Raw genomic sequence first — 27,994 nt, forward strand, 5'->3', positions numbered from 1 at the left:
CCTGACCCTGGAAGCTGAGCAGTGCTGGCCCTGGCTAGTAATCAGATGGGAGAAAGGAGCAGTTTTATTTGTGGCCTGTGGTGACAATATGAAGATAAACGTGACAGAATGAAGCACAAAAACAAAATTTTAACTTTTTGTGAAATGAATCTATTTGCATATGTTAACATTAAAGGATATATGTTAAATTTGGTACATTTAAAATTTAAACACATGGAAGAGGTCAAATATTTCATCCATTAAGATGAGAAAAAGAAAAATAAATATGATCTCATGAGAATAAATTATATATTCTAAGATTATTTTCACTTTAATTTGAACCCTCTTATCCCATTGTCATTAAAATATATTTTACATTACCTTATTAATGTATTGAAACATATAGACATATAAACACAGACACACTTAAGTACAGGTTTAAATAAATTTCAATTAATTTATTTGTATGTGTATGGGTGTTTTGCCTGCATGTATGTCTGTGCATCATGGGCATGCATGGAAGCCAGGAGAGAGTACCTGTCTCCTGTGATTAAAGTCAAAGATAATTGTGAGCCACCATGACGGTGCTGGGAACTGAACCTCAATCTTCCAGAAGAAAAATAACTGCTCTTAAATACCAAGCCATCTCTCTAGCCCCTAAATATAAATATTAAGCTATTATTATCTTAATATAGAAGACAATACATATAAAATAATGATTTTAACTTGGGCTTCTAAAAGGAAATGCTGTTAATAAAGGTGTATGTATGATTGTTTCTATGTGACTCAATATACTTGATGCTATGTGTTTATAAGTTTTTACACTCTTGGAAATTTTCTAGATACAAAAAATTTCACTTTATATTCAAGGCTTTAAATATACTTGAAGAACTCAGAAATTAAATTTAGTCTGGTATTAAAAAAATAGAACCAGCAATAAATATGAATAATTTTGGCCTTCTAATATTACATTACAAATGGAATAATTTTATACCCTATATACCTTATTGTATTATTTGAAGTTTTTAACAAACAAATCTTTCTCAAGACTTGGCATATTGAGGTTCAATTTACCCTTACCTTAAGCACTTAATGGAAAATTTTAGCCTTTCTGAGGAGTGAACTGAGTAACTAGGAAATTTAGATTATTCGTTCTGCGATGATGACCCCAAACCTTGCAAATACAGGAGAAGACAAACGAGAAGACTTCCATTGACTACAAGGCCTATGTTTTCATGTATTTGCCTTGCTTGGCTCTAAAGAATTTCGAAACTCATCCCCAAACAATTTGACTTTTATCAAATATGTAATTCTATGAAATAGTAATATTTAATTATAGAAATTTAAACATATATAAATCGAAGTTTATAAAACAAATAACAATGAAAAGAAAATAAACTCATGTTTACAGCCTATGTTCTGTATTGGATGGTCTTATGTACTCTGTGGAAAAGTAAGAGCTTTAGTGGAGGCCATTTCTTCTCTATGATGTACAAATGTCCTTTTGCTTCTGAAATCTTTAACCTGTTTTCCATTTACCTCTCTGATATTTAGCCTTTGGCAATGGTGTCAAACGGCTTCAAAAATATTAGTCACAAATTCCAAGATTCCTGTTATCACCATTGTATGAACCTGACACTTTTTTCCTTACCAATATTGGTATTTACAGTATCACCTGTATTGATGTTTAGTTTTTTTTAAACACTTAATTTATTTTCTTAAAGATTTATTTTATGTATGTGAGTACACTGTCACTGTCTTCAGACACACCAGAAGAGGTCATCACATCCCATTACAGATGGTTGTGAACCACCATGTGGGTTCTGGAAATTGAACTCAGGACCTCTGTAAAAGCAGTCTATGCTCTTAACCACTGAGCCATCTCTCCAGCCCCTAAACACTTAACTTAAAAGAAAAAAATAGTTTCAATAAGAGCTTTAAAACAAGGCACCTCTTCAGAAAAGAACCCCTTTGTTCTAAATAGTATTATCTGTCAAGGTCTTGTGATTTTCAAAAACAAAGTTTATCAGTTCTCTGATTTTAGTCAACAATGCTTCTTCGCACTATGTCCTTGATACCCATTAGGAGAACTGCTCTGACACTTTCCCAGGTTCCCATGAACAGAAACTATTTCTTAAATTTCATTATGCTTCAGTTTATCTGGCAGTCCGGGGAAAGGATGACACCTGATGTACATGGAGGTCAGAGAACATCTTGCAGGAATGTGTTCTCTGCTTTCACAGTAGCATGATGTGAAGTTTACTGTGTCAGTGGATCTTTAGCATTTCACCATACACAAAACATAGATTTACAGTTGGCAAGATATCTGATGAAGGCGCTCGCTTAAAACAATAAATCTGAGAAGTGAAATGGATTTTTTTGTTACAGAGCATCTATGGAAAACTCCATAGCTAACAGTATACACACAGGGATGCTGGTCAGACTGGAACCAACAAAGTGATCCAGTAGGTAGCACTGCTTGCTGTTGAAGCCTGATAATCTGAGTTCAAATCCCATAGCAGAAGGAGAAAACTCTCTAAGATTGTCCTGTGAATTCCACATATGAGCCACGGAAAGGACACACACTCACATTCACACACACACACACACACCACCACCACCACCACCACCACCACCACCACCACCACCACCACCACCACAGCAAATACTAAATGTTCAAAAAAAATTGAAAATATTTATTGTTATTTTTTGGGGGTGTGTGTGTATGTGTGTGTGTGCCACAGGATTATGTGTGTGAGGTTCAGATGATAACTTCTGACATCCATTCTCTCTCCCTCTACCTGAAAATTAAAAAAGAGCTTGGGGTATTTTTATCTGATGATTTACATTGCAAAGCATATGTCTACTTCTTGGTGATTGTTGAATTTGGCTTATAATGGTCTTAACGGCTTCTTTAGAAAGTCTCTCACTGTACAGACATCATGGATCTCCCTAGTGTAGTGATTGCTTGCAAAATATACACCACCATGCTTCAGGGAGCCTTATTATATTTTATACTTTTTACTGAAAATGCATTTTTCATACAACATATTCTGCTCTAGTTTTCCTCTCTCCCAAGCCCTCTTAGATCTCCCCACCTACCCAACTCCAGGATCTTTCTTTCTCTCTCATTCCCTTTAGAGAATAAAAGGCCTTCGCCCTTACTGACTGGTCTTATTGTTGATGCATATATTTCTTTCTAATTTCAGTATAATCAGACACGGATGGATTTTCTTTAGAAATTACCTAATTAACTAATGTAGTCAAGTCACCTGTAACCACACTGGTGAGAGTAGGACAGGGAGATAATGAATTTAAGATCGGTCTATGATGTATCAAGAATCTCAAACTCATACAAGAGAAAAAATGAGGGTGGGGAAGGAGGAGAGAAGGAGGAACAGAGAGAAGGGGGAGAGAAACAAACACAAAAGATGGCCAGCAAAACAACAACAACAACTACAAAAATGAAAGAAAAAAAAAAAAAACAAGGAACAGGCAAAAACCGTGAGGACTATTTTAACTACATCATTATTATATGAAAATAACAGCTGCCTCTTTATTTTTTCTTTTCCATCGGGAGTCACTCATGTATTTGGACGGAAATTGAAGGTATATTCGGGACCCACACTGTACCAAAATCTTTAAAAGGAAACTTGCTTGTGCCATGCATTGGTTTTAGTATTTTTTTCCCCAGAGCAAGGGAGCCCTCCTGTTCTCCCCCTTTCCCGCAAGAAGAGGCGGAGCATCCGGGGGCGGAGAAGAAGTCAAGAACGCCCTCAGTGGGCGGGGTGGAGCTGCTCTTATACAGGCTCCTGAGGCGCGGGCGGCCACTCGCTCGGGGCTCGCATGGGATACACATTTTTTCGTGAGGTTCAGACTGCTTAAGGGAGAGCCGCGGTGGCCAAGTGGCGGCAGCGGCTGCGGCGGCGGTGGCTGCGGCGGCGGCGGGCTCCAGAGGCTGCGTCTTCAGGCCTGTCCTGGAAGTAGGTGTTTTTGGAGATTTGTAGAAGATTTCGGTGTGAAAGGTGAGAAAAGTCGGGGCTGAGGGGTGAAAGTAAGAAAAAGAGGTGTCGCTTTGTGCGGGTCGCCTCTATAAGAGAAATGATAACTGAGCTTTGTATTCCAGATTGTTCTTTTAAAAGTCCAATGGGAGAGGGGTGGCGATCATATTACACCTGAGGAAAAATAATTCTTCACGAGGTCGCAAACACTAACTTTTGAATGGATCATTTGGTATTTCAGTCAAAAAGCTGTGGTGGCTATGGTAAATGTCTAGAAAAATCTTCGCGAATTAATCTTTTGTATTTTGAAAGAAAAGTTTTGATGTCGTAAATGAAAATTTAAAGTCTTTGGGATGCTGGCTTTCAGCTTACTATGTGTTGTGTTTGCCACAGATACTAATGTTTTTGGTGAATTCTGATTAATAGAATACAATAAAGTATAATTTGCAAATTCAAGTGCTTCAGGGAGCTCGAAATGTGGTTATTTGTCAAAGAAACTCAGTGTTTTAAAAGATTCAAATTTTTAATAATATGTAAAAGATGATCTCTTTCTACATCTCTGCTTACCTATCAAGAGGATGAGTCCTGAATGGTATAAAAATATAAAAGGTAAGAGTGAGAGGCTGGCATGGGGGTGGTAAAAGCCTGGATTCCCAGTGCTTGGGAGGTGGGGTGGTGATCAGCAGTTAAAAGCCAGCTTCCAATACTTAGTGGAGGCTACACTAGGCCTTGTCTCAAAACCAAACCCTGAGCGATCATAAAAGCAATAAACAGTCATTACAATAAACAGAATAAATGGTACATCTAATAATAAAGGATGCCTCATATCAAAGAACATCAAAGGTAGTGCCCGATGTGTTTTCATGTTTCACTGAGGATGTAGGTACTCCATCGGCCTAAATTAACTGAAGAGAGAATTTCAAACGACAGGGGGAAAAGCTACTTGGGAACTGTCTATGAGGACTGAATACATGTAATTTCAAGAAGTGCATTCAAGTGTACATGTGGTGAAATAATACAATCAAAAGTAGTAAACAACTCAGGCAGAGCATACTGAGCACTCAGGGTTTCATTAGAGACTTTCATGTAAGGACTTTTGCACTCAGATATAAAAATGGAGGCGAAGGGGAATAATTTGTTTTGTTACAGGTGCTTGAACAGATGCCCACATGCATTCCATTGTCTTAAGCTACAGCTGGATCTTCCTGTGGATCTGAGAAGGCTGCTTACCCAATTCCCTGTGCTTGCTTAAAATTCAGCCAGTTCCGCTATAGTCCAGACTGCTTCAAAGAGGAGATAGTTATATACTCTTGAGAAAGTATTTAGAAAATGTTCAGTATACAGGAGATAATATGCAGGCTATCATTGAACATTATTTAGTTGTACAAAGAACAAAGTGCCTATGGCCTGGCCAGATGGCTCAGTGGGTAGAATCCATGTGGAGATGGAAGGAGAAAATTGACTTTACCTCTGACCTTCACCAGGACGTGTATACTGAGCAACTACACATGCACCACCTCAGTCACACACACACACACTTAATAAAAAAAAGTGAAATAACTCTAAATGTGATGATAATAGGTTTAAGGGTCACGCTAAAATTAAGGACGTTTCAGAAACTTCTGTATATTATACTCTCAAATCATTTACAAAAAAGAGTATTGTATGTTAATAGAATGGGTATAAGAGAAAAATGAATATACAAATGGTAATTTTTTTAATTGGGAATGTAATCAGTTAGGGAGAAAAATATTTCAACTTATATACATATCTTCAGTTTAAAAATAGCATATTTGAGTTTTCATTAGGAGAAAATTTAAAATCTAGAGATATGGAAGTCTTTAAAATAGTTCACCAATGATAATGCGGAAATTATTGATATGTAAATGCCAAGTATATTATTGAGGAATAGACAATTTCAAAAATATTCAATTATAAGTATAAAACATATAGTAATAGGTCAAGCAAACTGTCATATTTTGATCACTATTGTAATACAAGTCTAAAATAATAAGCATTGGATATTTTATAACCTAAACCCTAGAATGAGAAGTTTGTGATCCTGTTTTTGTACAGAACACCGAGAGACAGAGACAGAAAGATGGCGAGACAGAGAGAGACTGAGACAGACAAAGAGAGATAGAGAGAAACAGAGAGAAAGCCAGAGAGATGACAGAGGAAGGAGATGTTTAAGCTGAGAATGATAATTCTGGAAACTCGAGAAAACCAATAGTTGCTCCCACTGTCCCTCAACTGATTGTCTGCAGTTCTAGTGTTGGTCAAAAGATGGCACTTCCCAGGTCTCCTAAATGTTTTCCAGGCAATCATTTTTATAAAGTGGACAAACAAATGAATTGTTTTGTCTTAGCAGACAACACATTTGCACAGGATGTGATTGAAAATATCTGTTGTATATAGTATGAAAACTCCATACAAAGAGAGTGAGTGCTGTGAGAATTTACAATGTACCCAGAGTGACAACAAAACCCAAAGTAGATTGATAGAATGCAGCTAACAGAGCAAGCAAGGAAACTGTTGGGTCCCTTCTTTTATGTCTCTACCTCATAATTTTCTGGATGGAGAGTCTTTCACCATGAAACAAATCCAGGGTTGTTCTAAAAACCATTGCAACGTATATGAATAAGCGGGAAAATGAGCCTATCATGAGACTCCAAGGGATGTGCATTCCTGTGCCTCATGACAGCCAGAGTGTGGACAGGCAGTTTCTCTGCATTTGTCACTTTATTGACTTTATTTTCTGTCTTCCTTTTGCCTAGTCCTGCCTTTGGTACCACTTGTGACCAGAAAAGCAGTGCAGCCGTACAAGGACCCAGAAGGGTGAGGGCTCTGCTGGGCAAACAGCTAAAGTGTGACTCAAAACAGCTGGACCATAGTGTCAGACTACCAGAGAGCCTGTGACAGAGGGTAAGACACTTCCGGTTTCATCAGACTTCTTACATTTAAAACATTTTGAGATCGCAAAGGTTCATTTATTGTGGATCTGTAGTATTTTAAATTGAAAACTGCCTTTGTTTCAGAGCAGGTTTCAGTTGAAAATTTGGGGTACAGCTTATTTGGCTCCCTATTTGGAAGCCAGGAGCTGTGGAATGAAAGTTTGAGAAAGCCCCTCCTGTTTTAAAGAGAAGTCATGGTACTGGCCATCCCAAAGCCGGCCTGTAAACCGGAATAGCGAGTCCTTGAGAACTGCTGTAGGTTGTTATCTCCACATACCACAGGCACAGTTACTAGGGTTTCTTAAGATCTGCTTAAAGGCCCCAAGGCTTTCCTTAGAAGGAAATCTGTGTGCTTTCCTGCATAGTATTCATAGTGGCTTAAGGCACTCACTTCTTCTCTGGCAACCATCACCAATCTCCCGACTCCAGAGTTTGTGCTGTGTTGTTGAAGTTGAGTCCTCTGTCTTTTGTCCACGAGATTTTCTTCAATTATCTTGGATAAATGGGACAGCAGCAGCAGCAGCAGCTCAGAAATCATTAAAACCTACCATTCTCCAGTAGAACCAAGAGATGCCCAGAAGTCTCCAGTCATCCTGGAATACAAATAATGTCCCCCACAGTGCCAAAGACCCTCCTACTCGATTCCCTTTCTTCTTTTACAACAGAAGAAAAAGGCTAAAGATAAGGGATCCGGTTTCTGTTATCTTAGTCCTTCCTGGTCTTGTCCATCCTGCCTTCTTCTGATTCTGTTTGCTTTTCTGACCAGCACCCTGTCTCCACTCTCATTGTCCACCCACCTTTCTACTTGTCTGAGTAAGCTTTTTATCTAGTCCCCTTTCTTTGGGGTTATGTTTTAATCTAACCCGGTTCTCACTCATTGAAAATATTTTCTTTAAGCTACCTTGTGAATTTTCAGGGAAATGAAAACCAGGCTAATAAGATAAGGCTTCTTGGAAAACACTACAGGGGGCTGCACTTTTTTATTATCACATCATGAAATTGTGGTTACTGTTTGATATTGAACAACCTAGGTTTAACATTAGAGGTCCGTGTGACTCACTCCTCTTTGAACAGGCTATCTGGGGTGTGGAGATGACAACCTAAATTTGTGTGGGAAGAAAGGTAATAAAGATTTCAAAGCCACAATCTGACTTCCTATTTGAAAAACATTACCGTAGTGCTCCCCTGTACCATTGCAAATCCTGACATTGGAGCCTACCGACAGAGACCGCCACCTCACCAACAAACCCTCTATTCCGTTTCCAAAGCGGATACAGAATCACTTTGACATTGTCTGACCTTTCTGCTTAGGATCTCTGGAAGAATGATGGCTTCTTTCTGTGGAGTTCCCAGTGCAAACAGTTTTTTTTTTCTTCTTGTTCCCGTTTGTTTATTACAGGAAGAGTCTTGCTAACGGTCCCGCTCTGTTTTCTCTGTTCATCATTGTTAAAATTGTCAGGAGATTATTCATGTTACCTGTTCTCTCTGTTAATTAATGGGATCTTATAATAGCTTAGAATTTTTGGTTTTAAACATAGCATAGCATTATCTTAAGGGATGTAAACCTCAGAAGTGTTATCCCCAGGCAGTGTGGGTAAGATAAAGCTCTCCCTAGGAACTACCACATCAGAGTTAAAGCTCAGGAAGAAGGGATGGCTAATCATTAATAAAGCAGAGTGAAATGAGCCTTTCCCTGCCTAAGTTTATGGCATTCAGTGTTGTTATCACAGGAACAGGTAGCTCTGAAAGCAAACTGACCACCAAGCTTCAGCTTGCCATACGGGCTCTAAGGTTAGGAGGATGTTGTGATTTATGCCAGTTATGGTCAGCACAAAGGCATGGTGCACCAAAATATGCTAAGACAGAGACAATATTAAGGGTGGCAGCATCTTGCTAGTGTCTTCAGCACCAGGGTTGTGATGTTGAACCACACTCAGTTTCAGATTACAGTCACTGATTTCCTCAAAATCTAAGAGTAAACAATATCACCTCGCATTCTAGCAAACAGGCACACTGCACCCTGGTGCAGGGATAGGGAGAGAATGGTGATGGGGAGAGAAAGCATATTGTAAGCAGACAGACTTCCTTTGACTTTAAATTGATTGTTAAACCTTTTCTGGGTTTATAGCAGGACTGTGATTCTACCCCCTTGTAATCTTACCAACTGTTGATTTTACAGTTTCTTTGCTGCTTTTCAGTCAAACTGAGCTTTAAAAAATGACTAAAGTCTTAGTTACATTTGCATCTTTTTCATGATTAAAGTCAGTGGATATATTTCGTATGGCCCTCTATTTTTATGTTGAGTGTTTGGGTTTTAAAGAACGCCACTGAATAAACTGATAGAAAACGGAGTTGGACGGGGACGGGGACGGGGACAGAGACGCCAAAGTGTAAGTAAGCTCTAGTACAATGGTAAATTGCAGAACACCGATAATGGTAAAAGTCAAGTGGGCCTTATAAGAAAGCACCAAATTTAAGTAAATACTGCCAAATTGGTTTGAGGCTTTTAGCAGTACAGGGACAAACATATTTGGAACGGCTCGGCATGGACCTGCTTACAAGGAAGCAGAGCATTCCCCTAGAATTTCATAACCTATTAATGTCCTTTTGTCCTTTGTCCATTTATTTTTACTCTGCTGTTTATTTCTAATTAACATGTAAGAGCTACCTTAGGCTGCCTTGAAGGTTGATGTTTCGTCTCATTTTTCGGTGGGTTTTGTTAGTTTAGTGTTTGAGGTAGGTGCTTACTCTCTAGTCCAGATTTTCACTCTGTAGCCTAAGCTCCCTTACTGCCCCCCCAGCTACCTGCCTCAGTTTCCCCAATGCTGGGATTATAGGTGTAAGGCGCGCAGCACCCACTTTAGAAGAGAGATATTTTGCCTTGAAAACAAACTTGTACCAAGTTTGTCAAGTTTTCCCATTTTGGCGTACTATTTTTTACTATAAGGTCTCCCTCCTTGGTTTCAGTATATTCACATACACATTTCTTCAAAGAATTTAATTAGTGTTTCATATTTAGAAATGACTAAAATGTGTGAAAGTTTTAGAAGGATGAATAAGACCTAATTATATATGCACACACAGAAACATCACACACACTCAAACACCACGCACACAGGCACGCACGCACATGGGCGCATGCGGAAACACACACACACACACACACACACACACACACAAACACACACACACACCACAGCAAGTGGTGGAGGGAGCATAATATAACAACATCAGGACCAGGAAAACTAACCTTTCAAAGACTTAATTTCCCCCTAATAAGGTATTATTAATTCACCTCAATCACTAAGCGGGCCATGGCAAATATTTTTAAGACATTTTGAGCAGCTGGACCTCAATTTAGTTTGCAGAAATAAAGTGGCAGAATAGGCAAAACAAAACATTTTGTGTGTTGCAAAAGATATTCTTATCTAGGTCTTTAATATATGTTAAAGATATTTCTGCATTTTTTTCAGGGAGGGAATCATCTGCCCTGATGCTTTGAATGCAAAGTAAAGGACACATGTTGCCTTTCTGCTTTCTAGCTTAAAAAAAAAAAGCCCATGTTTTTCCTTTGCAGACTGTAACAAGTCTGAGTCTGAGTTGGCTTTCGCCCCTCCCCAGGGGCTCTTCCCTGCAGCCCCCAGCACGAGAAGGGGCGGAGCTTATGCCTGCTGGTGGGAAGCGCGCAGCAGCGCTCGTCCTGGGGGAGGGGTTGCACTTCTCAGGCGGCGGCGGCAGCAGCAGACTAGGAGCTAGGAGGTAATGGCTGTCTTAAAGCCCGTTATTTTCTGGCAATTTCTTCGCGTTTTGGTGGGAAGGTGGAGAAAGAAAATAGAGAGTATTGCCTGGGAGAGGTGGGAACGCAATAATGTTTTGATAGATTTGTCGTAACTCGGATGGAATTAATCTTTAGGAATTTGGGGTTTTCGGATAATTTGAAAGTCCGTAGTGTGGGGAGAGGTGATCAGATTGCAGCTTCTAAAATAAGACTTCAGTGAGGCATGCCGTTCATGTTCATTTTCTTACGTGGCATTCCATGTTTGTGTCTCTGGTAGTTTTTTTTTTTTTTAAATCGGATTTTGTTTTAAACATTTGCATTCTGCCAAAAAAAAATAACTGGCAGAAAACGCAAACATTAAATGAATGATATAGAAAGGTACATGAGCTTGGAACGAGATTTAGATACGCTGTGGAGTGATATCACTTGTAAAAAAAATGCGCCTTTTCCTAACGGGGGCGGGGGCGGGAAACTAGACTCCTTGAGTCTCCCACTGTTTGGGTATAGTTGGTGTTGGCAGAAGTGAAGCAAAACCTTTTCTTTTTATGTGAACTGTTCCCAGCATTTTCAGAATTGCTTTATTCCTGGATAATTTTTTTTTATAATTGGAAAGCAAAATGATGCTGAGACAGCAGACTATGTTATCTCAAACACACTTGAGCACTCACACACACACTCACAGACACATACATAAGTACCCACAGAGATACGAGCTCTCATAACCCTTTGCTTTTGCTGAAAGAGGATTTTTTTCCTGGACCCAGTCAAACAAGGAGCCAAGTTGTGTAGACTTACAACCCTGGGTGTTTCCTGCTGGTGAGGACTCCTCTCAGGCCACAGGTAGAGAAAACAGTGATCTGTAAGAACCATTATGTTTTTCTGTGTTATCTCAGTTTAAAAGTGAGATAGGGGACTTGGTTTAATTCTCTAAGCAGTTTTAAAAGTATTATGCAGCACGATACTTCAATCCTATGGAATGTTTCATAGCTGCCAAATAAAAGTGAAGCTGTAGTGATTTGAAAAGCTGTCTGCAAAGTAGAAGTCAGTGGAAGAAAAGGAAGTTTAGAATGGCCTCAGTGTTTTAAGTCATTTAAGCAGAAAAACTATGATTAACAAAGTGTGTGTCACCAAAATCAGGAAAAAGGAGTGTTGATTTTCTAATGGAATTTGTATGTGATGGGGTAGAAGCAGTCTTACCATCTCTGTTTTATAGCCTCTTTCTGTTGGTTTGTTTTGTTCTGTTTTGTTTTGTTTGAGACAAGTTCTGTATAAACCAGCCTCCCCTGGAACTATGCAATTCTAGGCTAGTGCATGGCAATCCTCACGCCTCAGCCTAATGAACGATGAGAATGTAGGCATGAACAAATGTGCTGGATTTAAAATCATCTCTGACCTGCATTTAGTCATTTTCTAGTAATATTGAAAAAAAAAAACTTGATATAACATGCTTCAAAGTTGGAGGGTGGAGGGATAGAATTTGAAACAGTGCATTATTATGAACCAAACCATCAGGTATGGTGTCTTATATCTGTAATCCAAGTATTCAAGAGCCTAAGGCAGGAGGATTGCTTTGAGTTTTAAAGTTCGCTTGAGACTGCAAAGTGATTTCCAGATCAACCTGGGTTGCCAAACAGCACCCCTGATTCAAAGAACCAAAACAAACAAGAAAAGCTGGTTTGTAATAGTACGGAATCATGTGTGTATATATGAATATGTAAAGTATACAGGCAATTTTTAGTAGTTAGTCTTTCTAAAATTATACTTTTTTGTAGCTTTCCCATATTTGATATTTTCAGTAAACATGAAATTTATAGTAAAGACTTTTGTAGGTAGAGACATTTGGATTCCACCTTTTCTGCAATGCATAATAAAGCTCTGGTTTTTCAGCCTGGTATATTCTAGAAGCCTAAGCTGCTGACTGGCAAGATATAGTTCCCACTCTTCTCCAAGGGCATGATAGTTCTGCTTCTGGACACAAGAGGGCGCTTACCAGATAGCCTAATTTTTCTCCAGACAAGTGTTTTTTATGAAGTGAGCAAACAAAACAGAGAAACACATTTTGTATTAGAAAAGTGCAAGACAGCATGTAGTATATAATGGGAATTCATTTGAAAAAGTCTGTGTGTAAGGAAGACAAAGCCCCATCCAAAACTGATGTGAGGACTCTAAACACTTAAAATGGAGTTCATACGGATTGGTTCATAGTAGACAGAAAGCTCTGTTATTTCCATTCTCTTCTGTCTCTGCCTGGTAATGTTTGCTAGCAAAATGGCATGAGTACAAGAGTTTTGATGGGGAAGTTTATTTATGATTTCTAAAACCCATTTTATTAGTTTGATTCTCTGTTCCTTTTTGGCACCACCTCAGTTAATAGCACATTTGCAGCGTACCTGTGATCCATCAGAGCACTAGAAAGCCAGTGCAATTGCAGACGTGCCCAGCAGAGTCAAGGCTCTGTTGGGAAAGCAGCTGGAGTGAGAATCAACACAGCTGGATCACAGGGCCAATGCGGGTCATGTGACAGGGGGTAAGGGCCTTCCCATTTCATAAAACATTTCATATGAAAAACATGATGTTGAAGATTTGGCTTCTTTGGTTTCTGGTTCAGTAGTCATAGCATAACAAATTAAAAGATCACACGTTGTAATTCTGGTAAAGAAATAAGTACAGGTGGTTCTCCGTGGCCAATGATTTGATTTGTTTTCCTTCTACTTTATTATGGTTCAGAAAACACTGGACCTCAGTAGAAGTAATGCTTTCAATCTGTATTTCTTTTCCTAAACTTGTAGTATGTAGGACCACTCAACTTTCTAATCAATACAGGGTAGCAGCAGTGAGCCACAGCTTTCAAATTACTCAAAATGCTGTTTCCCTTTTGGCACAGGCTCCATTAATATCCCATTTGCAAGTGATACAGGCAGTGTCCTGTGAGCCATTTTGAGTCCCCAAAAGGCAATGCAAATGTAGACATATCCAGCAGAGTAAAGGCTCCGCTGGAACTCAGCTGGAGTGAGAATCAAGACAACTTTCAGTCATGTGATCATGACAGGAAACAGAGCTGTTTGGTCCAGTGCACTGCTGCCAGTGCTCTTTTTGTTTGTTTGCTTCTTTTTTGTGTGTATGGGGTTTGTATGTGCGACACCTACGTGCAATACCCTTGAAGACAAAGGAAGGTGATGATGCTCTGGTACAAGAGGTAAAATGGTTTGTGAACCACCACGTAGCTGCTGGGATTCAAGCCCAGGACCTCTGAAAAAGCAGCCGGTGCATTTAACCATTCCTCCAGCCCCCTGTGGTTTGTTTTTTTGAGATAAGGTCTCTATAGTCCAGGCCAGCCTGATACTGGCTACGTAGACTAGATTGGCTTAGAATTTACAGCCCTCTGCCTGTCTCTGCTTCCTTAGTGCTGGAATTATATGGAACCACAGCCATCTCTACTAGTGATTCTGGAGTGAGAGAGAGGGCTGTGTGTGTGTGTGTGTGTGTGTGTGTGTGTGTGTGTATCCTAGTATGTCCACAGAACAACTGAAATGCTGTTAACTGTGATGTTTTCAAAGTCTAATGAGTTCCTCTGTATATGATTCTAAGTTGAGGAAAATGCATGTTAAAACTCTACAATGATATTAGAAAAAATGTTCACAATGATAGCTACTTTTGGAAGTCCTGTCCAAGCCAACTGTATGCCTCACAAGAAAACCTTGGAAAGCATCATGACAATAAGTAGCTATGTCAGTCTTTCCAAACCTCTGACTGTCATCCTCTTAATGATAGGTTACTATGTTATCTGGGCCAGCGGAGGAGACACAGACGCTGAATTCTATCTGGTTGATAGGGGTAGATAAAGAGCTCTGGCAACTTACCCAAGTTAAAAGAGCAATCCCTAGACTAAACTGTGAAAGCCCCAAGACTACTAAAGTAATAATGGAAATGGTGTCCCTGATGGACTCCCTGCTCCCCTTGCCTGTGTCCCACTTGTCAACAGCACACATACTCACTCCCTTCATACAGTGACTGCAATAAGGACTATGTCCTAGGACGTTATAAAAGTACCTTCGTAAAATAATTTAAATAATCTTCCAAGCCACAGTTGTATATCTTGACCTAGTGCCTGTAACTTTTTCTTAAGTTTTAAAGATTTATTTGTGTGTGTGTGTGTGTGTGTGTGTGTGTGTGTGTGTGTCTATGGAGGCCAGAAAAGGGGTGTTGGATTTCCTAGAGCTGGAGTTCTAGGCAGCTGTGAGCCTCCTGGTGGTGTGCTGGAAAATGAACTCTGGTTAGCTGAAAGAGCAGCGAGCATTACAGACCGCTGAAACATTCCTCTGCCCTCCCCAACTCTTTTGATAAACAGCCATCTTCTAGTTTTATACATTCTAATTACTTTCTCAAGCTTTTTTATTGGATTATGTATATGTTCGTGGGGGTGGCACATGCTCGGGTGTATTTATATGCTCCTCACATGTTTGGAGGTAAGATATCTTACTGAGCCTGCAGTTCCCTTGACTTGGCTAGATTGGTTAGGTCCAAGGATCTTCTGTCTACCTTTCCAGAACTGAGATTTCAGGCACAAGCTCAGATCTCCACATATGGCAAACATATTACTGACTGAGATAGTTCCCTGGCCCTTTATTTAAGCTCATTGTAAGTTTTTAGAAGCACCTACACAGGCATCTAAAATGATCGCTTCTCTGGTTAAGCCAGGTAATCAAACATAAACTCCTGGAACCTAAAGGCTTTTGTGAATGATTAAAAGCTTACTGAATGATTCCTTGCCTAAATCTAGATGTACTAATGAGGCATGTCCATATTTAGACCTTCTGTGGTTTATACTGAACACTTTTTTATCACCTTCTTCTTGGTCAGTGTGTACCTGGTGTTGTTCACTTAGGCTGCTGCTGATCTCTAAAAGGTATTTATGATGTGGAATATGTTTTAATATCAGACAGTACAAGTTGCCCATTCAGTCTGCTAATACAGTTAGAACTGGGTTCCAAACCCATGCTTTAAATATTCTATCGAAGCACCTTGCCATAGCACCTGCCTGAGAAAATTGGTATTTAGATATTTGGTCTACTGTCTCTCTTATGGCCTCAGCAAAATATTAGAATCAGGGTGATAAGAATAAGTCTGGTCCTTCCTAGATTTTTCCCTATAGATGCCGCAGAGTTATGAGGAACACATTTCTTCAAGTTTCCAGTAGTGGATTCTAGACAGGTCTTTCAGTCTGTTCCTTCAGTGAGGAACAGCACCGTCTAATAGTCTGGGCATATAATAGAGCTTTGTTTATATATGTGTTATGATGATGTGTTCTGAGGCCCTGGTGTCCTTTTCTTGGATTTTATTCTTTAAAAGGTTTCTCATTACACAATCCACAGCCTTCACACTGAGATCCTCTCTATTGGCATTCTGTAGATTTCCATAGTCATGATGGTATGCAGATCTGCTTAGTTTTTGTTCTCTCTTTTTTAAAGCTTTTGTGTCATGCTACATACATTTGATCAAAGATTATTGAGTTTTTTCTCCCTGGCAATGATATACTACATTGGAATACTGTGTTATGTGTACCTCAATGCTAAGGGTCACTGAATAGTTTGCATGTCCTTTGAAGGTCTAAGATTATTTTAACAATGTCTTTAATAGTGTACATTGACTTCACAATGGTCTTTGAGCATATTATAATGCACAAAAATACTGATATGTATAATGTAGGTAAGCTATCTCTTCGGGATTATGAAGCTGCTTTTCTAGGGGAATACATGAGTAACCAGCTCTCCCATCTTGAGTCATAGAATTTGACTACTCTTTTTCCCCATCTTTCTTACCTCTTCTCTCTCCTTACAGCTATATATTTGACTGGCATGGAAGGCCTTCAGGATAATTAAAGCTGAGCCAAAGAGAGTAAGTTTCGTAAGCTGTAGGATACTAGCATCTTCAAGTTTTTTTTTGACATTTGTATTTTGCTAACTCAAAGGAAGAGCTTGCCATCAAAGGCATGAACGCTTACAAGGCTTACATAATCATATCAAAAGTTACATGTCTTGGAAGCCTCCCAAATGCTTTAAAAATTAACACAGTAATAAAATATTATTGGAAATTAAAATAATTTAATAGAGAACAGGTTTTGTTCTGTATTTAAAAGGATATTTTTTCCATCTTTATTAAATTGGGTATTTCTTATTTACATTTCAAATGTTATTCCCCTTCCCAGTTTCCATGCCAACATCCCCCTAACCCCTCACCCTCCCCTTCTATATGGGCTTCCCCTCCCCATCCTCCCCCCCCATTACCGCCCTCCCCCTAACAATCACGTTCACTGGGGGTTCAGTCTTAGCAGGACCAAGGGCTTCCCCTTCCACTGGTGCTCTTACTAGGATATTCATTGCTACCTATGAAGTTGGAGCCCAGGGTCAGTCCATGTATAGTCTTTGGGTAGTGGCTTAGTCACTGGAAGCTCTGATTGGTTGGCATTGTTCATATGAGGTCTCAAGCCCTTAAAAGGATATTTTAATTCTTACTTTTGGTACACACAGCCTTCTTTGGTAGTCAGTTAATCTAAAGAAAAACTCAAACTCCGTGTATTCTCATTACTATCAGAGTAAAATGTAATTGATTTTATGGGTTATATTCTAGTTGGCGGATGCTCTCTTCTTTTGAAGACTCACATTTATCGAGGCATACTTTGCATAGTTAAATTCACTCTTTTATAACTGTACATATTGATGAGCTTTAACAAACTTAGTCTCAAAGCAATACAATAGGGTGATGGAATGTTTTGTTAACTCCAATATGACATTCAGACCTCATTGTAGCTCATGTACTGTCTCTATCCTACTTCCTGACAATCAGCAACGTACTTCTGTCTCTGTGGACTTTCTTTTCCTGAGATGTTATGTACATGGAACAATAAAGTAATCTTTTGATTCTAGCATTTTTCACCATATTCATCAACAGATAGATAGTATTCTATTTATACATGCAATATTTTTATGTATAAGGAGTATTGAATGATATGGATATTCTATAATTTGTGTAACTATTCATTAAGGGATTTAATGATTATGGCTAAAGTAGTTAAAGAATTCAAAGCAGACCCTTGCCAGACAGGGGGGTGGTTACCTTCTCTTGAATAAATACTTCAGAGTGGAATTATTGGCTTTGAAGGATTAAGAATGCTTAACTACATTAACAACTTCTGGGCTATTTCTAAAGTTATGTTTGATATTTTTTCAATATATGAGCTACTCTGCATCATTTTCTGAAATCTCTCTTGTCAATGTTTAGTCTCTTTAATACCAGCCATTATTATAAAGGTGTTAATGATGCCTCATTATCATTTCCTTGTAAGTATTTACTAGTGGTAATGAACATATTTTCATGCCTTTAATTGCAAATTGTGTACCTATTTTGAGATGTTAGTCTTAGTAAATTCTAAGAACAATTGTATATCCTGGACATAGTCTATAAGAAATATATGTTTTGCACATATTTTCTACAACTCTGATTTTTTTCATTTTAGTTTTGAAAAAAACTTCAAGCCAAATTTTACTATTTTTTAATGCTTCATGGTTTTTTTCTGGCTTTTTATTTTCTAATAAAACTTTGGCTCATCCAGGTGTTCAAAGACATTCTCCTAGTATTTTATAGATTTGGCTTTATAGAAATTTGATTTCATATAACTGGCTCATGACACATTTTGAATGATTTTGTTTATAGTCCTACCTAAGGGGTCATGATATAAAAAATATGCTTAAAGTGTTCCAGTAAAATGTATTGAAAAGAACTTTTCAAAAACTGATAGGCATTATTTACTAGTTTATTTGTGACCTGTTGGCTATATATGTCAACCTTACATCAATAGTATAGAATCTTCATTACCATAGTCTTGAGCTCAGATAATGTGAGTCTTCCACCTTTTCTATTTCCTACTCAGTGTCATTCTGGCTCCTCTACTTCTCCAAACATATTTCAGAGTTATTCTTTCAACTTCCACAAAAGGTCTGCTGGAATTTTTATTTAAGTTATAGTGACAATAGATATATATGGAGAGATACACCCTAAAATTAGTGTTTCTGTCAATTCACATGTTACATATATCCCTGTTTATAAAACTTAATTATTTGCATCAGCATATTAAAGTTTCCAACACACTTGTTCTTGCCCTAAGTTTTTCTTTTTTGAGATGGAGTCTCTCCTTGACCTGAAACTTGCCAAGTGGGTAAGTGTGGCTGGCCAGCGAGCTCTGGGGAATCCATCTGTGTCTGCCATCCAAGTACTGGGTTACAAGCACAAACCACAACACCTGGCTTTTTAAATATGGGTCATGGGGATCCAATTCAGATCGGAGTGCTTGCAAATGCAAACACTTCATGAACAAAGCTGCCTCCGAGCCCCGCTTCTTGTATTTTTAAAATAAAATTATACATAGAGTTTTAAAAGTTAAGCTTTAAATCTTTGTTGTTAATCTTTGTTTAGAAAAACAGTCAACTCTAGATTGGTTGATTCATTAGAATTCTCTTTATAGTTCATTCATGTCATCTAAAATGCAATTTTACTTTTACCTTTCCAAGACATACACAATTGGTTTTCGGGTCTTACTCAATTCACTGAGGCCTCTAATCCAATGTTGATTAGAAATGGTAAAAGCAAATATATTTACTGTGTTTCTGGTTTTAGCAGAAAGGCATTTCGTGTATCACCACCAAATGTAATGACTGTGGGGCTTTTGTAGATGTTGGTGATCTGATTGAGGAAGATTGATGTGTTTTATAATGGGATCATTTTTCTTTCCTGAATATCTGGGATATTGGCAGATACTCTGCCTCAGTTACTACGATGTTTTCATCATTTTCAGTCCTCTAGCGTGGTAAGTTGAATTGACAGATTTGGGAATGCTGAACAATCTTTACATTCCCAAGTATGAATTTCACTTGATCACGATATATCTTTTATCTACGCCATTGCTTTGAGCAGTGGCATTTGATGAGGATTTCTGCATCTGTGTTTTTAAGAGAGAGTAGTAAGTAGTCTGTGGTTTTCTGTACTTTTTATTGTGTTATTGGCAATATCAGGCAAATGTCAGTGTCATAAGACTATGTTCGATGGTGTTCCTTGTATTTTGTCATCTTATTCTTACTGGCTTGCATTATTGGGTTTTTAAGTAAAGGCTGATGCACTACACGACTTTTTCTGCACAACTGTTTACCCTAAAATGTCATCAGCCCCAATATACTTGTACCACCAGAAGGGAGACTGTCTATTTTCATGCCCATGCCCTCCCTTTTGCACAGCTGTCATTATTAAGTACTAGTTTCATGATGACACAGGAAGTAGTGTCCTGAGCAGCCTCAATGTTGGGAGGCATCTTAGGACCTGGCCCTTGAAAGTTAGACCATTCTCAGCACTCTTTCCTTTCTCCATGGTAGGTAACCTCAAATTTGAATATCTGAGTGACATATGGAAGGCAGCTATGCTGACCATATACCATAAGGCACACACATGTGTATGAACACACACACACACACACACACACACACACACACACACACACACACACACACACACACAGGAGAGAGAGAGCCTCAAAGCCTTTCTTCATTGACATACTTCCTCCAACAAGGCTATGCTTCCTAATCCTTCTAAAACAGCTCCACTCCTGGTGAACCACCACCACAATCTAAAGACTGTATTGTATCACCTCCTCCATGATTTTCTTGTGCTATCATTTTTTTTTATTAACTTGAGTATTTCTTATATACATTTCAAGTGTTATTCCCTTTCCCCGTTTCCGGACAAACATCACCCTCCCCCCTCCCCTTCCTTATGGGTGTTCCCCTCCCAAACCTCCCCCCATTGCCACCCTCCCCGCATAGTCTAGTTCACTGGGGGTTCAGTCTTAGCAGGACCCAGGGCTTCCCCTTCCACTGGTGCTCTTACTAGGATATTCATTGCTACCTATGGGGACAGAGTCCAGGGTCAGTCCATGTATAGTCTTTAGGTAGTGGCTTAGTCCCTGGAAGCTCTGGTTGCTTGACATTGTTGTACTTTTGGGGTCTCGAGCACCTTCAAGCTCTTCCAGTTCTTTCTCTGATTCCTTCAACGGGGGACCTATTCTCAGTTCAGTGGTTTGCTGCTGGCATTCGCCTCTGTATTTGCTGTATTCTGGCTGTGTCTCTCAGGAGCGATCTACATCCGGCTCCTGTCGGTCTGCACTTCTTTGCTTCATCCATCTTGTCTAATTGGGTGGCTGTATATGTATGGGCCACCTGTGGGGCAGGCTCTGAATGGGTGTTCCTTCAGTCTCTGTTTTAATCTTTGCCTCTCCCTTCCCTGCCAAGGGTATTCTTTTTCCTCATTTAAAGAAGGAGTGAAGCATTCACATTTTGATCATCCGTCTTGAGTTTCCTTTGTTCTAGGGATCTAGGGTAATTCAAGCATTTGGGCTAATAGCCACTTATCAATGAGTGCATACCATGTATGTCTTTCTGTGAGTGGGTTAGCTCACTCAGGATGATATTTTCCAGTTCCAACCATTTGCCTACGAATTTCATAAACTCGTTGTTTTTGATAGCTGAGTAATATTCCATTGTGTAGATGTACCACATTTTCTGTATCCATTCCTCTGTTGAAGGGCATCTGGGTTCTTTCCATTTTCTGGCTATTATAAATAAGGCTGCGATGAACATAGTGGAGCACGTGTCTCTTTTATATGTTGAGGCATCTTTTGGGTATATGCCCAAGAGAGGTATGGCTGGATCCTCAGGCAGTTCAATGTCCAATTTTCTGAGGAACCTCCAGACTGATTTCCAGAATGGTTTTACCAGTCTGCAATCCCACCAACAATGGAGGAGTGTTCCTCTTTCTCCACATCCTCCCCAGCATCTGCTGTCACCTGAGTTTTTGATCTTAGCCAATCGCACTGGTGTGAGGTGAAATCTCAGGGTTGTTTTGATTTGCATTTCCCTTATGACTAAAGATGTTGAACATTTCTTTAGGTGTTTCTCAGCCATTCGGCATTCCTCAGCTGTGAATTCTTTGTTTAGCTCTGAACCCCATTTTTTAATAGGGTTATTTGTTTCCCTGCGGTCTAACTTCTTGAGTTCTTTGTATATTTTGGATATAAGGCCTCTATCTGTTATAGGATTGGTAAAGATCTTTTCCCAATCTGTTGGTTGCCGTTTTGTCCTAACCACAGTGTCCTTTGCCTTACAGAAGCTTTGCAGTTTTATGAGATCCCATTTGTCGATTCTTGATCTTAGAGCATAAGCTATTGGTGTTTTGTTCAGGAAATTTTTTCCAGTGCCCATGTGTTCCAGATGCTTCCCTAGTTTTTCTTCTATTAGTTTGAGTGTGTCTGGTTTGATGTGGAGGTCCTTGATCCACTTGGACTTAAGCTTTGTACAGGGTGATAAGCATGGATCGATCTGCATTCTTCTACATGTTGCCCTCCAGTTGAACCAGCACCATTTGCTGAAAATGCTATCTTTTTTCCATTGGATGGTTTTGGCTCCTTTGTCAAAAATCAAGTGACCATAGGTGTGTGGGTTCATTTCTGGGTCTTCAATTCTATTCCATTGGTCTATCTGTCTGTGTCTGTACCAATACCATGCAGTTTTTATCACTATTGCTCTGTAATACTGCTTGAGTTCAGGGATAGTGATTCCCCCTGAAGTCCTCTTATTGTTGAGGATAGCTTTAGCTATCCTGGGTTTTTTGTTATTCCAGATGAATTTGCAAATTGTTCTGTCTAACTCTTTGAAGAATTGGATTGGTATTTTGATGGGGATTGCATTGAATCTGTAGATTGCTTTTGGTAAAATGGCCATTTTTACTATATTAATCCTGCCAATCCATGAGCATGGGAGATCTTTCCATCTTCTGAGGTCTTCTTCAATTTCTTTCCTCAGTGTCTTGAAGTTCTTATTGTACAGATCTTTTACTTGCTTGGTTAAAGTCACACCGAGGTACTTTATATTATTTGGGTCTATTATGAAGGGTGTCATTTCCCTAATTTCTTTCTCGGCTTGTTTCTCTTTTGTATAGAGGAAGGCAACTGATTTATTTGAGTTAATTTTATACCCAGCCACTTTGCTGAAGTTGTTTATCAGCTTTAGTAGTTCTCTGGTGGAACTTTTGGGATCACTTAAATATACTATCATGTCGTCTGCAAATAGTGATATTTTGACCTCTTCTTTTCCGATCTGTATCCCCTTGATCTCCTTTTGTTGTCTGATTGCTCTGGCTAGAACTTCAAGAACTATATTGAATAAGTAGGGAGAGAGTGGGCAGCCTTGTCTAGTCCCTGATTTTAGTGGGATTGCTTCAAGTTTCTCTCCATTTAGTTTAATGTTAGCAACTGGTTTGCTGTATATGGCTTTTACTATGTTTAGGTATGGGCCTTGAATACCTATTCTTTCCAGGACTTTTATCATGAAGGGGTGTTGAATTTTGTCAAATGCTTTCTCAGCATCTAATGAAATGATCATGTGGTTCTGTTCTTTCAGTTTGTTTATATGATGGATCACGTTGATGGTTTTCCTTATATTAAACCATCCCTGCATGCCTGGGATGAAGCCTACTTGATCATGGTGGATGATTGTTTTGATGTGCTCTTGAATTCGGTTTGCCAGAATTTTATTGAGTATTTTTGCGTCGATATTCATAAGGGAAATTGGTCTGAAGTTCTCTTTCTTTGTTGGGTCTTTGTGTGGTTTAGGTATAAGAGTAATTGTGGCTTCATAGAAGGAATTCGGTAGGGCTCCATCTGTTTCAATTTTGTGGAATAGTTTGGAAAATATTGGTATAAGGTCTTCTATGAAGGTTTGATAGAATTCTGCACTAAACCCGTCTGGACCTGGGCTCTTTTTGGTTGGGAGACCTTTAATGACTGCTTCTATTTCCTTAGGAGTTATGGGGTTGTTTAACTGGTTTATCTGTTCCTGATTTAACTTCGATACCTGGTATCTGTCTAGGAAATTGTCCATTTCCTGAAGATTTTCAAGTTTTGTTGAATATAGGTTTTTATAGTAAGATCTGATGATTTTTTGAATTTCCTCTGAATCTGTAGTTATGTCTCCCTTTTCATTTCTGATTTTGTTAATTTGGACGCACTCTCTGTGTCCTCTCGTTAGTCTGGCTAAGGGTTTATCTATCTTGTTGATTTTCTCAAAGAACCAACTTTTGGTTCTGTTGATTCTTTCTATGGTCCTTTTTGTTTCTACTTGGTTGATTTCAGCTCTGAGTTTGATTATTTCCTGCCTTCTACTCCTCCTGGGTGTATTTGCTTCTTTTTGTTCTAGAGCTTTTAGGTGTGCTGTCAAGCTGCTGACATATGCTCTTTCCTGTTTCTTTCTGCAGGCACTCAGCGCTATGAGTTTTCCTCTTAGCACAGCTTTCATTGTGTCCCATAAGTTTGGGTATGTTGTACCTTCATTTTCATTAAATTCTAAAAAGTTTTTAATTTCTTTCTTTATTTCTTCCTTGACCAGGTTATCATTGAGTAGAGCATTGTTCAATTTCCACGTATATGTGGGCATTCTTCCCTTATTGTTATTGAAGACCAGTTTTAGGCCGTGGTGGTCCGATAGCACGCATGGGATTATTTCTATCTTTCTGTACCTGTTGAGGCCCGTTTTTTGACCAATTATATGGTCAATTTTGGAGAAAGTACCATGAGGAGCTGAGAAGAAGGTATATCCTTTTGCTTTAGGATAGAATGTTCTATAAATATCCATTAAGTCCATTTGGCTCATGACTTCTCTTAGTCTGTCTACATCTCTGTTTAATTTCTGTTTCCATGATCTGTCCATTGATGAGAGTGGGGTGTTGAAATCTCCCACTATTATTGTGTGAGGTGCAATGTGTGTTTTGAGCTTTAGTAAGGTTTCTTTTACATATGTAGGTGCCCTTGTATATGGGGCATAGATATTTAGGATTGAGACTTCATCTTGGTGGATTTTTCCTTTGATGAATATGAAGTGTCCTTCCTTATCTTTTTTGATGACTTTTAGTTGAAAATTGATTTTATTTGATATTAGAATGGCTACTCCAGCTTTCTTCTTCTGACCATTTGCTTGGAAAATTGTTTTCCAGCCTTTCACTCTGAGGTAATGTCTGTCTTTGTCTCTGAGGTGTGTTTCCTGTAGGCAGCAGAATGCAGGGTCCTCGTTGCGTATCCAGTTTGTTAATCTATGTCTTTTTATTGGGGAGTTGAGGCCATTGATATTGAGAGATATTAAGGAATAGTGATTATTGCTTCCCGTTATATTCATATTTGGAAGTGAGGTTATGATTGTGTGCTTTCATTCTCTTTGTTTTGTTGCCAAGATGATTAGTTTCTTGCTTCTAGGGTATAGCTTGCCTCCTTATGTTGGGCTTTACCCTTTATTATCCTTTGTAGTGCTGGATTTGTAGAAAGATATTGTGTAAATTTGGTTTTGTCATGGAATATCTTGGTTTCTCCATCTATGTTAATTGAGAGTTTTGCAGGATACAGTAACCTGGGCTGGCATTTGTGTTCTCTTAGGGTCTGTATGACATCTGTCCAGGATCTTCTGGCCTTCATAGTTTCTGGCAAAAAGTCTGGTGTGATTCTGATAGGTCTCCCTTTATATGTTACTTGACCTTTTTCCCTTACTGCTTTTAATATTTTTTCTTTATTTTGTGCGTTTGGTGTTTTGACAATTATGTGACGGGAGGTGTTTCTTTTCTGGTCCAATCTATTTGGAGTTCTGTAGGCTTCTTGTATGCCTATGGGTATCTCTTTTTTTAGGTTAGGGAAGTTTTCTTCTATGATTTTGTTGAAGATATTTACTGGTCCTTTGAGCTGGGAGTCTTCACTCTCTTCTATACCTATTATCCTTAGGTTTGATCTTCTCATTGAGTCCTGGATTTCCTGTATGTTTTGGACCAGTAGCTTTTTCCGCTTTACATTATCTTTGACAGTTGAGTCAATGATTTCTATGGAATCTTCTGCTCCCGAGATTCTCTCTTCCATCTCTTGAATTCTGTTGGTGAAGCTTGTATCTACAGCTCCTTGTCTTTTCTTTTGATTTTCTATGTCCAGGGTTGTTTCCATGTGTTCTTTCTTGATTGCTTCTATTTCCATTTTTAATTCCTTCAACTGTTTGATTGTGTTTTCCTGGAATTCTTTCAGGGATTTTTGCGATTCCTCTCTGTAGGCTTCTACTTGTTCTCTAAGGGAGTTCTTCATGTCTTTCTTGAAGTCCTCCAGAATCATGATCAAATATGATTTTGAAACTAGGTCTTGCTTTTCTGGTGTGTTTGGATATTCCGTGTTTGCTTTGGTGGGAGGATTGGGCTCCGATGATGCCATGTAGTCTTGGTTTCTGTTGCTTGGGTTCCTGTGCTTGCCTCTCGCCATCAGATTATCTCTAGTGTTACTTTGTTCTGCTATTTCTGACTGTGGCTAGACTGTCCTATAACCTGTGTGTCAGGAGTGCTGTAGACCTGTTTTCCTGTTTTCTTTCAGCCAGTTATGGGGACAGAGTGTTCTGCTTTCGGGCGTGTAGTTTTTCCTCTCTACAGGTCTTCAGCTGTTCCTGTGGGCCTGTGTCTTGAGTTCACCAGGCAGGTTTCTTGCAGGGGAAAAATTGGTCCTACCTGTGGTTCCAAGGCTCAAGTTTGCTCGTGGGGTACTGCCTAAGTCCTCTCTGCTGTGGCAGCAACCGGGAAAATCTGTGCCGCTCCTTCCGGGAGCCTCCGTGCACCAGGGTTTCAGATGACGTTCGGTGTTTTCCTCTGGCGCCTGGATGTGCACAGAGTGCAGTCTCTTCTGGTTTCCCAGGCGTGTCCACCTCTCTGAAGGTTCAGCTCTCCCTCCCACGGGATTTGGGTGCAGAGAACTGTTTATCCGGTCTGTTTCCTTCAGGTTCCGGCAGTGTCTCAGGCGCAGGGGTCCTGCCGCTCCCGGGCCGTCCCCTACGGGAACCCAGAGGCCTTATACAGTTGCCTCTTGGGCCAGGGATGTGGGCAGGGGTGGGCAGTGTTGGTGGTCTCCTCCGCTCTGCAGCCTCAGGAGTGCCCACCTGATCAGGCGGTGGGGTCTCTCTCCCACGGGGTTTGGGAGCAGAGAGCTGCTGCGGTCCGGGATCTGCTGGTGTGGGACTTCCGATAAACACAGGAAGTGCCCGGCCTTAGAGGAATTTTGCCTCTGTGTGTCCTGAGTTGCAAGGGAAAAGTTGGTCCTACCTGCAGTTCCAAGGCTCAAGTTTGCTCGTGGGGTACTGCCTAAGTCCTCTCCGCTGTGGCAGCAACCGGGAAGATCTGCGCCGCTCTTTCCGGGAGCCTCCGTGCACCAGGGTTCCAGATGGCGTTTGGTGTTTTCCTCTGGCGCCTGGATGTGCACAGAGTGCAGTCTCTTCTGGTTTCCCAGGCGTGTCCGCCTCTCTGAAGGTTCAGCTCTCCCTCCCTCGGGATTTGGGTGCAGAGAACTGTTTATCCGGTCTGTTTCCTTCAGGTTCCGGCAGTGTCTCAGGCGCAGGGGTCCTGCCGCTCCCGGGCCCTCCCCTACGGGAACCCAGAGGCCTTATACAGTTGCCTCTTGGGCCAGGGATGTGGGCAGGGGTGGGCAGTGTTGGTGGTCTCCTCCGCTCTGCAGCCTCAGGAGTGCCCAACTGATCAGGCGGTGAGGTCTCTCTCCCACGGGGTTTGGGAGCAGAGAGCTCTTGTGCTATCATTTTATAACTTCTGGAACATCAGCACTGCTAATTTTTTCACTATTACTGTCCTATTATTTTGGAAGTACCATAAATATTAAATCCTATAGTGTCCAGATTCTAAGTGGCCCACTCCATTGTGAAGTATCTTCCCCTTATGTGAAGGCTGTACCTTGTTTGCAATTAGCATAATTTGCCAAATATGAGGAATTGTCACTTACTACCATGATTATATATGAGACTGTTTTAGCCAAATGGTGGAGAAGTAGGAAAGGATGGGAGAGGAGAAAAGGAGGCGGCAGGCTAGATGCAGAATCAGGGACAATAATTTTCTTTTTAAGATTCAGTGACTCTAAGCACATAATTCATTAAGATTCATTATATTGCACAGCTGTTCATCCCACCTGCAGGTATAGACCATTTTTTATTTACAATGAGGGATTTGCACTGTGTCTTGGTGATTACAAACATGAACTCTGGAGTCAGAGTACCTAGGTCCAAATGCCCTGTGCCAAAACACTGTGAACATTTTTATAAACATTCCATGATCTCTCTAATGCCTTATTTACAAAATGAAAATGCCAAAAATGCTCACTGCTTTAGTCTATTATA

At 39.8% G+C, this 27,994-nt stretch overlaps 2 protein-coding genes across 8 annotated transcripts in view; one reads left to right on the forward strand and one right to left on the reverse strand.

The window, feature by feature from the left end:
- Positions 1-3,808: 3,808 nt before the first annotated feature.
- The window catches only part of Pwwp3b (PWWP domain containing 3B), a 34,125-nt gene continuing 9,939 nt past the window's right edge, over positions 3,809-27,994 (forward strand). For 2 of the 6 annotated variants that reach the window (NM_001434345.1, NM_001109321.2), the window contains exons 1-2: positions 3,809-4,004; positions 6,758-6,905. The gene's annotated coding sequence lies outside the window, so the exon portion shown is untranslated. Of the gene's footprint in view, positions 4,005-6,757; positions 6,906-10,648; positions 10,694-16,550; positions 16,608-27,994 lie in introns of those variants that run through there. The other 4 variants (NM_001434348.1, NM_001434346.1, NM_001434347.1 and 1 more) reach the window with 3 other exon arrangements.
- Positions 7,326-27,994, reverse strand: part of LOC103690886 (uncharacterized) — a 109,117-nt gene continuing 88,448 nt past the window's right edge. For both annotated transcript variants that reach the window (XM_087601004.1, XM_087601005.1), the window contains one exon: positions 7,326-7,527. The gene's annotated coding sequence lies outside the window, so the exon portion shown is untranslated. The remainder of the gene's footprint in view (positions 7,528-27,994) is intronic.

Source organism: Rattus norvegicus, chromosome X (genome assembly GCF_021556685.1).
Source record: "Rattus norvegicus strain SHRSP/BbbUtx chromosome X, alternate assembly SHRSP_T2T, whole genome shotgun sequence".
NCBI classification, from domain to species: Eukaryota; Metazoa; Chordata; class Mammalia; order Rodentia; family Muridae; genus Rattus; species Rattus norvegicus.